The sequence below is a fragment of the Sphaerodactylus townsendi genome, linkage group LG13 (assembly GCF_021028975.2).
Source record: "Sphaerodactylus townsendi isolate TG3544 linkage group LG13, MPM_Stown_v2.3, whole genome shotgun sequence".
Lineage (NCBI taxonomy): Eukaryota > Metazoa > Chordata > Lepidosauria > Squamata > Sphaerodactylidae > Sphaerodactylus > Sphaerodactylus townsendi.
In genome coordinates this window covers 27,004,282-27,013,444 of record NC_059437.1, presented here as the reverse complement: position 1 = coordinate 27,013,444, position 9,163 = coordinate 27,004,282, and the positions used below count along the sequence as shown (strand labels likewise).

At 41.1% G+C, this 9,163-nt stretch overlaps 1 long non-coding RNA gene across 1 annotated transcript; it reads left to right on the top strand.

Moving 5' to 3' along the window:
- Positions 1 to 5,236: 5,236 nt before the first annotated feature.
- On the top strand, positions 5,237 to 8,039 carry LOC125442801. The gene is made up of 2 exons (XR_007246034.1): positions 5,237 to 5,465; positions 5,798 to 8,039. It is a non-coding gene; the product is annotated as an uncharacterized LOC125442801 (long non-coding RNA).
- Positions 8,040 to 9,163: the final 1,124 nt, after the last annotated feature.

Here is a 9,163-nt window from a genome sequence, read left to right as displayed (position 1 = left end):
CTGGGTGCTGCCATTGCCGTCACGTGTCGGGGCCGGGGGCATTTTGAAGGCAGGATGGAGGGGGGCAGGAGGGGGGAATGCGGGCAGCTCATGGTCTGGGCACAGTTCCCCCTCCCTTCGTCACTGCACTGGACACAGTGTGTAACAGACTTTTCTCTGTTTTCTCTGTTCACAGTTCCCCCTCTGAAGATGCCATCCACAGACCACAGCCACACAGCCCGGAAAATGCATTCAGGAATATTTGTGAAGATGCTATAGTATGGTAAGAGCCAATGTGGTACAGTAGTTGAGAGAAGTGAACTCTAATCAGAAGAACCAGGTTTGATTCCTACTTCTCCACATGAAATCTCTCAGCCCTACCTACCCCTCAAGGTACTTGTTGTGGCAGGTGGGGAGAGAAAAGGCAATTGTAAGCTGCTTTGAGACTCCATGAGGTTTGAAAAGGAACTGTTTACATACAATTATGTCAAAATATATGGGATTTTCATGTTTTGTCAATGCAACTGTGCACATCAGTAGTATAGCACTGGAGGAACAACACAAATGAAGAGGAATAGCTATGACAAGCTGTATATGTACAATATGCTGTACAAAAAAACCCCCAGAGAATTTTCAATGTATTGTTTCTTCTAGGAAACAAAATTTGGAATTCCAAAGTCTGTGGAGTGATTAAAAGGAGAAATTAATTTCAGAAGCATTCCTATAAGTAAGAGCAAAATTGCTGTGAAAATGAATACCTTTTATTACATTAATTCTGACATTTTTTTCCTGACTTTAACTGACTTCCATGATGTCTCTTGCATAACTACTGTAAAATTATACTGTTCGTTATTGAGCCAAAACATGTTCAATTAACAGAAAGCACTGAGCGGTTATTTTAGTATGCTTATAATTATTGTCTTTCCTCTATGAAATGAACCAAGGTTGAGGTCAGCAGAATGCAATTTGCTTCTCCCATCCATTCCAGGAATACTCAACTGCTTGGCAAATTTTTGTGTATCACATATTTTCATACTTCATGATGATGTTTTCAATTCTCCCAGGGAGAAAGACCACCACATTCCTACATCCCTGCTAAATGGAGGACAGGTTTACATACTGTTTGCTGGCTGCACAGTGAAGGGGTGACAATTTCCAGAGCTTCCCATTTATTTATTCTAAGGCAATCAACACATAACACATAAATGCAATTCCAAGTAGGTAAGAAAAACTGTGGTCTATGCAGGTGACATCATCTTTCAATTTGGTTATCTCATTGGCATTCCAGGGGTCTGTGATTCTAGTGACTGCCATGTTGTATACTAATACTGCACACCTAACAGATGAAAGCCTGAGCTCAATAAGATGCATGAAATACAATGCAGGCAATTTTTTCCCCCTTACATGTGCCCATGGTCACATTTAAATTAGGCCCAAATATGCTAGAGAAATATATTATTGCTACTGATGCATGACCTGTTCTCCACAAGCATGCCTCCAAACTGATTTATTTTCCTGTAAATATCTAAACAAAAAGGCAGGCTTTTTAAAGAGCATTCTATAGAAAACTTAGATAAATAAGTGGATGAAAACTTTGGACAGAAAACTCGAGGGGAAATGTATCATTCCTCCCAGCCAGTTACCAAGTCAAAAGCCTCACCTTTGAGATGAAGACAGGGTCATTAGTGGCAGTGAAGCCCTGCTAGGCCCACATGCTCCTTGCTGCAAGGGCAAACACCAGTTTGCATCATCAATGAGATTCACAGTATCTGTAAATAATTCAAAGCGAGTTGAACTACTTCAAATGGAGAAGTTGCATTAGAATTCCTAAAATTCTCAATTGTACACCTAGGCCCCTTCTGCACGTGCAAAATAATGCATTTTCAAACCACTTTCACAACTGTTTGCAAGTGGATTTTGCCATTCCACACAGCTTCAAAGAGCACTGAAAGCAGTTTGAAAGTGCATTATTCTGCATGTGTGGAATGAGCCCTAGTCCTGTGCTTCACACATATCCTGCTTGCATCATATTCATGTGCCGTTTTCACACAAGACTTACCACTGTCTCTCCCATGGTCGATAAATCTTCAATCTTAGATCTAGTTCCTCACCCTCAAGAAATTGAGAAGCCTGAGAAAAAATGGCTGCAAAATGACCTCCATAATGATGCTCTAGGAACTTTCCCGGTCTCTGTGGTTTTTACCACAGGGAAAACTTCTTGAACATCACCCAGAAGTGAACTTGCATCACTTGCATCCTGCCCAGGCACCACCCTCAAAATCTCCCAGCATTTCCCGAGATACATTGCTCAGTCTCTTGAGAGTTGATGCTTCCTCCTTTGTTTTCTCATCTTTTCAACACCACCTCTATCAGAGACTGTTAATTTTCTAAACTCTTCCTGATCCAGTGGGATGTTGGAATCCAACTGACAGATCTCCCACTCCATCTTCCAGTTGCCATCAGTGACACCATCAAGAGGTTGGGGAGGCCACAGCCAGACACTCTTCCATCATTTTGTTTACATCATTACTTTAAAATGTATACCCCACTTTTTTCAGATTTGCTCAAAGCTGCTCACAATAAACAGCAGCTAAGAATGACAATATGAAAACAAAGATCAACAGTAAATCCAAGGCTCACAACCCAGAAACCAGCAAAATCCCAGCAAACAAGCAGCTGCTTGCTCTCAAAACTCTCAACCAAATGCTTTTTGAAAAAGAACAGCTTCGCAAGCTTTCTGAAATGACAGAAGGGCAGGGAAAAAGCAGGGTCTCCTCTAGCAACCTCTTACCTGCAACTAAGTTGGTGGGTGTGCCTGTGTATGGAGAGGCATGTATGGAGAAATGTGGTGGTTGAAAGTGTAGTCAAATCACAGCTAACTTGTGGCAACTCGGTAAGGTTTTCAAGGCAAGAGACATCGCCTGCCTCTGTGTAGACTGGGAGAATTCTGAAAGAACTGTAATTGGCCCAAGGTCATTCAGAAAGCTTCATGTGGAAGAGTGGGGAATCAAACCTAGTTCTCTAGATTACAGTCTGCTGCCTTTAACCACTATACCATGTTGGCTCTCTAAGAATATGGGCATAGATTCCAGCTCCAGCTGAAAATTGTGCTTCCAACAGTTTCTTGTTCTATGCATAAAGCCATCAGAGAAAATGAAGGCATCAGATAGCCAAATCTTTTTATTAAGTGTGTGGGGGGTGGGGGTGGGGGTTAAAATGTTTCGTTAAAGCACTTGGAGAAAATTTTGTGTTGCAACTTGCAAGGTTGTATATAAATAAATAATGATACATCATTAATGAAGCTAATGCCCGGGGAGGTTCTGTTTTGTTATAATGAAACCAGACAGGCAACGTCAAGAGAGATTTCAAATGCTGCATCTTGCATGGGTTTTGTTGTTATCTGATTTGGAGAGTAAATTAGTAAAATATGACCCCACACACACATACACACGCTGCTTTCGTTTCCATACAGTCTATGAGTTAAATTTTATCAGTCTTATCAATTACTGGAGAAGAGGCACATATTCCCTGTAGTAATGTCTGGGTTATTAAATTGACCTACTTTTTAAGCATGAAATCTCTTGCTTTACATTCCCCTTTTCTGCCTTTGTAGTCAGATACATTCTTATAATGACTGACATTGGACATAATATCTGATTTTTTTGTTCCTGTGCAAAAGTAATCACAAGATTAATTAGGTGCATGGGCAGATAACAAAGGCACAGAAAGATACCTAAATAGTAAGTCACAATGTTAAAATCTCAAATGGATCTCTCCAACAATTATATGCCTTTTAACTATTTGGAGCCCAGTAGGGTCAGCTGCAAGAAAGCAGTCCAAGAATAAAAATAGACACCACTGATATATCAAAACAACTTAGTAGACAATTAGTTCCTGATTTGTTAGACATAAGTCTAACAAATGAGTGGTGGAATAATTCTGATGAAAATCAATATTCAGTGTCCTGATTCCTTTGACCTCCACAGCACACCAGGCAAATTGGGGGGGGGGGGGCAATAAGAACATGAGAAGTGTTCTGCTAGATCAACCAGCAGTTCATCCAGTATTGTTTCATTTGGTGGTCAGCCAAAAGTCCCCAGAGATGTCTATGAATGAGCTCCCCAGCAATAACTACCTTTATTTCTGATAATGGAGGTTCTATTTAGTATTCATGAATAACCATTGAGTGACACATTCTTCCTGCATCAATTTGTCTCATCCCCCTTTAAGCCAGTATGTGCATGCAAAGACCACAGTGTTTTGCTTTCTATGTATCTGCCCAGTTTAAAGCTGGTTCACTCATGCACATTTATTACTTGATAACTACTGACAAAGAAATCCCTTTGGACTTCAGATTAAACACTGAAGGAAAGAGATCTATTGGCTGTTTATCTCCTTTTGTTGTTTATCTGTGGTTAACTTGCTCATCACAGCCAGTCCTCCCACTTATGCGGATGAGGTGAGGGGTATATGGTGTACGCAAAAAGGTAAGGCCCCAAAAGGGGAAGTGCTAATAGCAAAGACATAAAATGACTCCAGGTGTTGTGATGTTGTGTGAAAAAAAGGACTCCATACAGTGCACAATCAATTTATGGAATCCACTCTTAGTAGTGATGACCCCTGGATTAGATAGCTAGAAGAAACTAAATAAATGTGTAGAGGATGGGTCTGACAACAGCTACAAAAGCTAAACAAAACCTCCAGAGTCAGTGGCAGAGTCCCTCTGAATACCAGTAATACTTTACTTGTGCTCTTCTAAGGGGCCTTCATTCTCTAATGTTGGAAACTAGATGTTGAACTTGATAAACCTTTGATCTGATCCAATACCTGTTCTTATGTTTATCTCATTCCACAAACAGGATCCCTGGATGGTGACTGTGGGCAAATTCCCACTGGCAATTAATCCTGGGATAGTCACCCGAAATATCCAGGTTTCCTCAAGATCTCCTCACAGCTGAACTGCGGAACACAGATCAGTCCCGTTTCTGGCGCTCCTCTTCCCATCATGGGATTTTCCTGCATATATGCATCTTTTTTGGGGGAAAAAACACTCCAATGAAGCTAATAGATGGGGGCTACACATTTGAGGGTCCATAACTTTGGCCCCCATGAACCAAACTTCACCAAACTTGGGTGGTATCCTCAGGAGGGTCTCTGAAAGATACTCTGAAATGTTGGTACTGCTAGCTTAACAATTGCACCCCTGACAGCAGGCACCCCCCCCCCCAAGGGGCAGGCCTAGATGTCTCCACTAGAAACATGCTGCAGTGAGGATGTTGGAACCTGGATGAAAAGGTGCCGATTCTTTTGAAACTTGGTTGTATTTAGATTAAATTTTCAGTGAAAATTCAGCCTGTGTGAATCATCCTTTAGAGGCTTATTGAAATGGGATAAGATAACTTCTTTCAGAAGAAACTCTCTCTGAAATCTGCATCTGCATCACTCCCTAGCACCAGAAGTATAAACACATCACCATATTAATCTAGGTCAGGGGTAGGGAACCTTTAACACTCAAAGAGCCATTTGGACCCGTTTTCCATGGGAAAAGAAAACACTTGGAGCCGCAAATAATTTTTGACATTTAAAATAAAGATAATGCTGTATATATTGGGTTTTTTTACCTTTTACTCCGCTCATTCTAGAAGGAAGCATGGATAAAGTCCGCCCTGCACTGCCTGCAGAGGCGAGGGCAAGGATCAGGGAGACCAGCTTAGCTAGCTTCGTTTTCTACATTGGAGCCGCCATAGGTCTGCAAGAGACAGAAAGAGCCGCATCACGACTCTCCCGAGCCACGCAAGGTTCCCTACCCCTGATCTAGGTCCATGTAGCCTAAGACTGTCAGATATATGCCAGTTGACAATAGCTTTCCAAGACATAAAGAAAGGGGTCTTTTTCAATCCTAATTCTTACGGTTCTTTGTCTGGGGATGATTAAACCTCCCATCTTTTGCATGCATAAAAGGATTCTAAAATGGCTTCAAACCTCCTTTAGATTTCTAAAAATAAAGATAGTCCCTTGTGCAAACACCAGATCATTACTGACTCATGCGTTGATGTCATATCAAGGCATTTACAAGGCAAACTTTATTAGTGGGGCAGTTTGCCATTGCCTTCTGCAGTCATCTACACTTTACCCCAAGCAAGCTGGGTACTAATTTTACCAACCTCAAAAGTATGAAAGGCTGAGTCAACCTTGATCTAGCTACCTAAACTGACTACCATCAGAATCAAATTGTAAGCAGAACTTTGACTACAGTACTGCAGCTTACCACTCTGTGCCATGCGGCACCTTGAGATTTCTATATAGGAGTGGCATAAATTGGCATTAGCCAGGAGTGGACTGGGAAATGAAAATCACCTTGGAATAAGCCAAATTGAGTGGTCCCTAGAAGCCGGGGCAGCAGGGGCCACTCAGCCCAATAGTTCCAGCAATAAACATTAGCTCATCAGTTGCTTCCTCTTCCAAACTGACAGCAAAGCAGGAGTCAGTGGACAAGCTGAAACTGGTTACTTTTGCCAGTGATCTGAGTCAAGTGGCCCTGGAAGCACTGACAGAGTGTCTGGGTCTTGGTTGTGTATACCTGGCCATCAGAAGCCCTCTAAGTCAGTAGCCCACCAGAAAATTTCCGTGTACGTCAAAAGACCAGGCTACCCCAAAACACTATGTACTTTGCTTTTTGAAGAAGCTTAGATTTGTCCATGAAATGATAAACCATTCATTTTCTATCCAAACTTGTCATCATGAGGGCCTGCAATTCCCACTGTGTTTTAACAATTAGCACAATGGAAAAGGTCAATAAGTTACAATTTGGGGGGAAATAATTAAAGTGGGGTGATGAAAAGGCATCCACACTACACATTTCCAGCTGGAAAATGCCTGGTATTGTGCAAGTTGGTTTGTACAATTCATTGTACCATTATCAAATGAGTTGTCATGGTGAAAGTAATGAATGCATATTAACAGCAATTAGCTACCCAAGGCTATTCAAGGGAACTGACCTACGATGGAGTCCATTGATGCTAAGCTAATCAAATCACTGCATAACCTTAGCTCTAGTATTTAGCAAACACAGTTGATTTATGTTTACATGATGAATGCTTTTTGATGTTTCTGTCGCTTCTATGAGACACATCTCTCTCTGAGGGTTCATCTGAGGGTAGGATTTTCAAAGTGACAAATATATTTTATTAATCTCTGCTGCATATATCTATTTAATAGCCACTAGATAGTGACAGTGGGTCTGGACTCAATGATGTGCCCTTAGAATAGACAGACCAGACTTGTCTCATAGTTTTGACCTTTCCTCCAAATCCCCAGTTGGATCAGCTTTAGGACTTTGGGGTCCTCAGCAAAGAGATTGTTAATGGGAATCTTTATGCAATCAGAAAGGAGTGAATTATGAGAACTGTACAAGAGTCACCCGGGCCCCTTTGACAAATATTCTTAATGTCTCTCATCGCACCACTCATATCCAATAAAACATCATATGAAAGCAAATCATTTGACTGGATGGCTCCATGTGACTCCATTCTGATGAAGGACTTTTCTTTAGTTTCTTCCCCTTCCCTTCTTAGCTGAGGATGTACATGCTAAGGGAAGATCTCACTATCAGATTTAGTTATTCATTAAATCAAAGTTATACCCTGAGCTTCCCCTTTGGAAAATCTTGAAGGCCTCTCCCTATATGGGCATGATTAATCTTTCTAGGGCCACTGATGGACTTATTCTGAGGCTGCTTTTTATTCTCTCTTTCAAAGATGTAAGGATAGTTGTCCTTGACTCAAGAGCATTTTCTGTGGCAGCATTATCTTTAGGGAAATGAAGTCTCTAGTGCAGTGAAGGCCATATGTCCCTTCTCAGCAATGTAGAGGCATAAAGCCACGTTAATTATGAGGGCTATTGAATGAATGTGGCTTTGTTTGTGCCCCTTGTTATTTCTGGATGTTGATTGTAATGTATTTTGACTTATGTATCGGATTCTGTAATCTTTGTTGTAAACCACTCTGAGGGTTTTTTTTAAAGGGAAATTGTATATAAATAAATACAAATTCAAGATGGCATCCTAGCTGAAATTCTTTTAAAAGTCTCCGGCCCCTTCTGCACATGCATAATAATGCATTTTCAAACCACTTTCACAACTGTTTGCAAGTGGATTTTGCTATTCCGCACAGCTTCAAAGAGCACTGAAAGCAGTTTGAAAGTGCATTATTCTGCAGGTGCGGAATGAGCCTCCGTTACTAAAAAAAACCCCTGACCTACAATAAAATGATGGTACTGGGACAATCTTCTCTACAAGGTAATTTCAGATCTAACGTACCATCATAGGAAAGGATTTCCATCTGCTTGACATTGCTTTATTTGTAAATGGGAAGGCCCCTGAAGAAGGGCTTCAGGAGATTGTTTTAAATGCTAGACAGAGAAACACATAAAGAAAGTGGTATTCTATATGTGTTGGTCTCAGACATTTAGGGATTTGTAAAACAAGCCAAGCACCTTGAAATGTACCCAGAATTAATCTGGTAGCCAGTGAAAATCTTTTCCTATTGGGACCATACAATCACTACTATGTGCCACAATCAACAGACAGGTTATTGTCTTCTGAACCACATGATGCTTCCAAGCACTTGGCAAGGGCTGTCCTATATACAACCTATATACAGAGCTACTGGCAGACAGAAACATAAACCCTGGTGAACCAGAACTCATGCTGAGACCAAGGTGTGTGCCCAGTTCCTAGTTCCAAGCCGTCAAAACAGAAGGTAGGAAAACTGAAAAGGACAAGTGGACATGCAGCACAGAAAGAATGCAAGTAACAACAGAGGCAGCAATACATTTGATTTACCATTTAGGAACTTCCTCTACCCTCTAAACACCAAGAATGGGAGGCCCTCACTGTCCCTGTTCCATCTTGACTCTGAACTGGAGCAAATGATGGTGTGAGGGCTTCACCTTCTCAGGTCCATCCCTTGTTACAGCAAGATATAATCATCACATGGATGACTGTTGCTATATCTTCAGGTGAGTCATGTAAGCAAGCCAATCAAAATGCCAAATACTGAAGATGAAAGAACTATAAATAAGAGAAGCTTCATGGCAAAAAAGTAACCAACACCCAGTTTGTTCTTTCTGTTGGTTAAATTCTAAATATCTGCAATGGACTGTTATTTATTTCTTTCAACAGAAG